We start from the raw sequence: 6000 nt of genomic DNA, 5'->3' as shown, positions 1-6000 counted from the left end.
TCCTGCCCAGCCTGGCCTTGGGCACTGCCAGGGATCCAGGGGCAGCCACAGCTGCTCTGTGCTCTGGAAAACCATCGTGGAGGATGACCTTGCCTGTGGGGGAAGCTCTCCATGCTCTCCTTTGGACAGTGCTGCCTTTGGAGCCGCCACTCCACTTTTCTGCCCCGGCATTGCCAGCTCTGAGCACTGCAAGAGCTGCTGTGGAACGGCTTCATTTCAGCCACAGCTCCCAGCACTTGGACACAACCCCAGAATTATTTTCTTATTTATCAGCTGTGTGTTATCAGCACAACCAATTGTGAAGATGGTGAAAACTGCTACTCCCATCCCAAAGGTCCAGGGGAGGGAAATTGAGAACTTTGAGCTGTTCTTGGGGTTCTTGGGAGAATCTTGACAGTTCTTGGGGCTGTGCAGGGCCAGGCGCTGGAGTCGGATGATCCTTGTGGGCTCCTTCCCACTCAGGAGGTCCCAGGATTCTGTGGTTCTGTGTTGCCCATGCTGTTTTGTGCTCCTATCTCACCTCACGAGGTGCCCAGGGGATGCTGAAGTTGCCCCTGAGCCTCCAGCCCCTCTCCAGGTGGGGAATGTCACCAGAGCTCCTCTGGTGTCACCTCTGGGTGGACATGTCTGCAGAGCATCCTCGTGGTGCCCCTTGTGCATCCCCTCATCCCCTCTGCTTCCTCCTGCCCGACCAAAATAGCCTGAAATGGGAAACTGAGGGGGCCATGCTGTGAACTGGAAGGGGGAACTTGTCAGCTGCAAGGAAAAACCCCACAATGTCAGAGGAGGTTTAAGCCTGCCTGGTTCCCCACCAGCAGGCCTGGGGACACACTTTGTGCCATGATGCTGCCACCCATCAGAAAGGAGGCATTATTAATTATAGACTAATTAATTACAGGCTGCAGAGCTGGGTGGAGAGAAGCCTAAGGAGGTTCAACAAGGGCAAGTGCAGGGTTCTGCACCAGGGAGGAACAGTCCCAGGGGCCAGCACGGGCTGGGGGTGACCCATGGAGAGCAGCTCTGCAGAGAAGGTCCTGGTGGATGGCAAACTGTCCCTGAGCCAGCAGAGTGTCCTGGGGACACTGGGACCCTGCCCCTCAGCTTGGGGGGCACATCTGGGGTGCCGTGTCCAGTGCTGGGACAAGGAGGACAAGGAGCTACTAGGGAGGGTCCAGTGGAGGCTCCAAAGACGATTTGGGGTCTGGAGCTTCTCTCTGATGAGGTCCCCTCCAAGCCCAACCATTCTGTGAAACACAAATTCCATTTTCAACATAGACCAAGTGACCAAAACAGCTCAGAGCAGGAAAATCTCCTCACTGCTTTCATCCCACACTGTCCTGGCCATGAATGCCTGTGGAAAACCAGTGAGACCCATCCCACCCCATCCCATCCCATGGATCCCATCCCATCCCATCCCACCCCATCCCATGGAGCCCATCCCATCCCATCCCACCCCATCCCATCTCATCCCATCCCATGGATCCCATCCCATCCCATCCCATGGATCCCATCCCATCCCATGGATCCCATCCCATCCCATCCCATCCCACCCCATCCCATGGAGCCCATCCCATCCCATCCCATCCCATCCCACCCCACCCCATCCCATCCCATCCCATCCCATCCCACGGATCCCATCCCATCCCATCCCATCCCATGGATCCCATCCCATCCCATCCCATCCCATCCCATGGATCCCATCCCATCCCATCGATCCCATCCCATCCCACCCCATGCCATGAATCCCACCCCATCCCAGGGATCCCATCCCATCCCACCCCATTCCATGGATCCCATCCCATCCCATTCCATGGATCCCACCCCATCCCATTCCATCCCATCCCATCCCACCCCATAGATCCCATCCCATGGATCCCATCCCATCCCACCCCTCCCCTCCATCACGGCTTTGCTGAGCCACCAGCAGCAGCAGAGCGAAGCTCAAAGGTTTAATTACAATTGTTGACAGGGAAATTATGGCCACAGATGCAAAATTAGAATATAATTGTGTTAGGGAAATGTTTCATCTTCTCCCTGTCATCCCCGGGAGCGGAAGGCAGAGGGGGAGCAGCAGGAGAGGGATGAGGTTGGCAGGAGGCCCCACAGTGGGGGGAGTGACAGGGCTGGGGGTGCTGGGGGGGTGACACCAGTCCCAAGGGCCACTGGGCCCAGAGGAGGTGTGGCAGAAGGTGGTGAATGGCTCCTTTGTACAGAGCAGCAATGAGGCAACGCTCAACTTCCTTCAGGAGAGCTGCGGAGGGACTGGGGACAGGGGATGCAGGGACAGGACACAGGGAATGGCTCCCACTGCCACAGGGCAGGGCTGGGTGGGAGACTGGGAATCAGGAATTGTGGAATCCATCCCTGGAATGGATTTCCCAGAGCAGCTGGGGCTGCCCCTGGATCCCTGGCAGTGCCCAAGGCCAGGCTGGACAGGGCTTGGAGCAGCCTGGGATGGTGGAAAATCTCCTTCCCCGGTGCATGAGGATGGACCAAGATGAAGTCTAAGGTCCTCTCCACCCAGACTGTTCCATGATTTTATGATTCCATGTGCCTTGGAGCAGCACCTCGCTGCCAGCCCACACCCCCATCCTTGCTGAACTGGGGCAGGGCCCATCCTCACCCTGCAATGATCCATCCCTGATGACAGGAGATGACTTTGGTCAGTGACCCCATTTAAATGCAGGCAATTCTTTCCACTTTAAAAAAAAGAAAATAAAAGCCAAATGGCCCAAAGCTGCAGGTGACAGCTGGCCCCAGATCTGGCTGCAGAGGGGTCAGGCACAGGGAAACCCAAACCAGCGCCGCTGACAGATGAGCCTGGAGCTGCTTTAGCCAGGGAGAACAGCCCAGCTCCTCCAAGACGCCTGGGTTGGGATCCAGGGTGGATGCAGGGAGAGGAGCTGAACCTCTGCCCACACCTGCTGCAGCCACGTGTTTGTACCTCCAGCACCTCCTGAACCACAAGTAACTGGGCAAAGCTCCGTCCATCCACCCCCACACTGAATCCCAGTCCCTCAAAAACCCACTAGAGAAGATGTGGGGGAAACAGCTCGCAGGACCCTGGGGAATGATACAAACACCCTCAATCTAGAGAGCCAGACAGACACACATTCCACAGTCTCATTGGCACCTTTGATCCCAGGCACCTGCCAGCTGCTCCCAAGTGCCAGCACCGGCTACAACAGCAAAGTGGGCAGGGAAATCGGTGGGGAGGTGAGGAGTTCTATGGGTGACATGAACAGTGGGACCCAGGGCATGTGGTGAGACAGAGCTGTGTTGTGGGGTCACACGCTGGAGAGAAGGGATGGGAAACCACAGGGGCCTACAAGGGCTGAAGAGGGATTGTGACAAATAATGAAGTTCAACAAGTTCAAGTGCAACATTCTGCACATGGGTCAGGGCAATCCAAAGCAAAAGCACAGACTGGATAAAGAACAGATCAGGAGCAGCCCTGGGGGAAGGACTTGGGGTGTTGGTGGGTGAGGGGCTCAGGCTGCCCCAGAAACCCCCCCTGTGCTGGGCTGAGCCCCAGCGTGGGCAGCAGGGCAGGGGGGGATTCTGCCCCTCTGCCCCTGGGCTCAGCTCAGACCCCACCTGCAGAGCTGCCCCAGCCCTGGGCAACAGCAGCAGGAGGACGTGGGGCTGCTGCAGCCAGGCCAGAGGAGCCACGGAGATGCTGCCAGGGCTGGAGCCCCTCTGCTCTGAGCCAGCCTGGCACAGCTGGGCCTGCTCACCTGGACAGGAGAAGGCTCCAGGGACACCTCAGAGCCCCTTTTGGGGCCTGAAGGGGCTCCAGGAGAGCTGCAGAGGGACTGGGGACAAGGCCTGCAGGGACAGGACACAGGGAATGGCTCCCACTGCCACAGGGCAGGGCTGGGTGGGAGATTGGGCATCAGGAATTGTTCCCTGTGAGGGTGGGCAGGCCCTGGCACAGGGTGCCCAGAGCAGCTGTGGGTGCCCCTGGATCCCTGGCAGTGCCCAAGGCCAGGCTGGAGGGGGCTTACAGCGACCTGGGACAGTGGGAGGTGTCCCTGCCATGGCAGGGGGTGGAACGAGACGAAATTTGAGGCCTCTCCGCACCCAACGAGCTCCAGGATGTCTCCCACGGACTCTCCACCCCAGCCCCGTGGCTCTTCAGGGCCCGCTCGGGCCCGGGTCGCAGCCGCGCAGGCCGGTCCAGGCCTCGGCGCTCCCCGGTGCCCCCACAGCAGGGCTGCCCCGGCCCCACCACCCCCGGGGCTGCGCTCCGCCGGGGGCACCGCCATCCCCAGCGGCGCGGAAGGTGCCCCGGGGCCCCCGAGGGGGCGGCGCGGCGGGGCCACGGCCGCCACGCAGGTCCCGCCGGGCCCCTGCGGCCCCTCGGCGAGGGTTCCGGGGGGCGGCGGCTGCGAGGCAGCAGCTGCCGGGCGGGGGCTCCGCGACGGGACCCCCGGGACCCCGGCCCTGCGCGCCCTGCCCCGCCGGGGGCCCCGCCGGCGGCGCGGGGGGGAGCCGAGCTGTGGGCGGCCACGGCAACCGGCGGCCTCCCCCGGCCCCGCCCCGCCCACCGCTCGGTGGGCGGGGACCGCGACAGCCTACACCCTGGTTGGCCGCAACACCTGCCAATCACAGCAACAGAGCATTTCCATTGGCTGGGGCCCCGCTGCCTTATCAGTCCATCTCGCGGAGCTCCGGTGTCGTCACCGTCGGTGCTCGACCAGCCGCCCGTCCCCGTCCGCTAGGAAATGTAGTCCCCGCCACGGCGGTGCCCCCGCCGCGCCGCCGCCGCCCCGTTCCGCCTGCCCGGGCGCGGCCACGCCAGTGCGGGTTCCGTGAAGCCCGTGCGTCTCGGCATCACCCCCCTGGCTCCCCACTGTTTGTGCGGGCCGCGGAGCGATACGGCGGGGGCGGGGCGTGCGGCCGCGAGTCGTGAGGGCGTGCGGGGGGGAGGCGGCAGAGGCGGGCGCGGGGGGGAGCTGCCGTCGCTGCTGCTGCCGCCGCCGCGCGGGGAACTATGCAGGGAGCGCGGGGCGGGCGGGCGGAACAGCGGCGGGAGGCGGAGCGGCAGCGGCGGCCCCGGCGGCGGCAGCAGCAGCAGCAGCAGCGTTAGGGCCCGGCCCGGCGCGGGGCGGGGCCGCGGGGCGGGCCGGGGCGCACGCGCCGCCCGGTGCGGGGCGATCGCGCCGCTTCGCTACATTGTATCCGCCGGCGGCGGAGAACAATAGGCGCCGCCGCCGCCCCCGGGCCTGGGCGCCGCGGCCGCCCCCGCCCCCGCCGCGACCCCCGACACCCTTCATGCGCTTCCCCTGCCCCGGGCGCGCCGGGCCTGGAACAGGTAAAAAACGAAATAAAATCAAATGTAGGAATAATAAAATAATAACCACGTCAAGCCGGCCGCGCCGCCCCGGGGCTGCGCGGAGCGGGGGTCCCGGCGCAGCGGGCGCGGGGTGCCGGAGCTGTGGGTGCCGGTGCGGCGGGGCTCGGAGCGCTCGGGGTGCGGGCGCGGAGCGGGACGGGACGGGCTCGGCGCTATTGTCCCCTCGGCAAAGTTTGCCGGGGCCGGGGGAAGGGGGGCGGCAGCGGCGGGGCGGGCTCGGGGGGCGTGCGGGCCGCGGGGAGGGGGTGCGCGGTCCCCGCCGGGGAGGGGGGCCCGGAGCTCGGTCCTGCCGCGAACTTCAGCCGAGCACAGCCCGCCGCGGCCGCCCGGGGGTCCCGGAGCCCCGTCCCGGCTCGGGAGCCGCGGCACCCAGCGCGGGGGCGGCAGCTTCGGCTTTCCCCCCCGGCAGGGAGGGGAGGCTCGTGGGGGCCGCTTCGCCCTCCTGCGCTGCCCGGTCTGGGCGGGGGCTGCCGGCCGGGACCCCCTCCCTACGGCACGGGGGGCAGCAACAACTTCAGCCCCGGCCCGCGGCCGTCCCGGGGCAGCCGAGCCTTTGTCCGGGCCGGGGAGGGACCCCGGGGGCGCGGACACATCTGCGAGGGGGTCCTGGCCCGGCGCCCCGGCCCCGCGGGCTGCGGTGG

At 65.1% G+C, this 6000-nt stretch overlaps 1 protein-coding gene across 8 annotated transcripts in view; it reads left to right on the top strand.

Annotated features, from left to right (window-relative positions):
* Positions 1 to 5236: 5236 nt before the first annotated feature.
* Positions 5237 to 6000, top strand: part of TCF3 (transcription factor 3) — a 77935-nt gene continuing 77171 nt past the window's right edge. For all 8 annotated transcript variants that reach the window (XM_058040649.1, XM_058040648.1, XM_058040642.1 and 5 more), the window contains exon 1: positions 5237 to 5317. The gene's annotated coding sequence lies outside the window, so the exon portion shown is untranslated. The remainder of the gene's footprint in view (positions 5318 to 6000) is intronic.

This window comes from Melospiza georgiana, chromosome 26 (genome assembly GCF_028018845.1).
Source record: "Melospiza georgiana isolate bMelGeo1 chromosome 26, bMelGeo1.pri, whole genome shotgun sequence".
NCBI lineage: Eukaryota > Metazoa > Chordata > Aves > Passeriformes > Passerellidae > Melospiza > Melospiza georgiana.
Note: the sequence above shows the minus strand (reverse complement) of the source record. Positions and strands in the feature narration are given on the sequence as shown.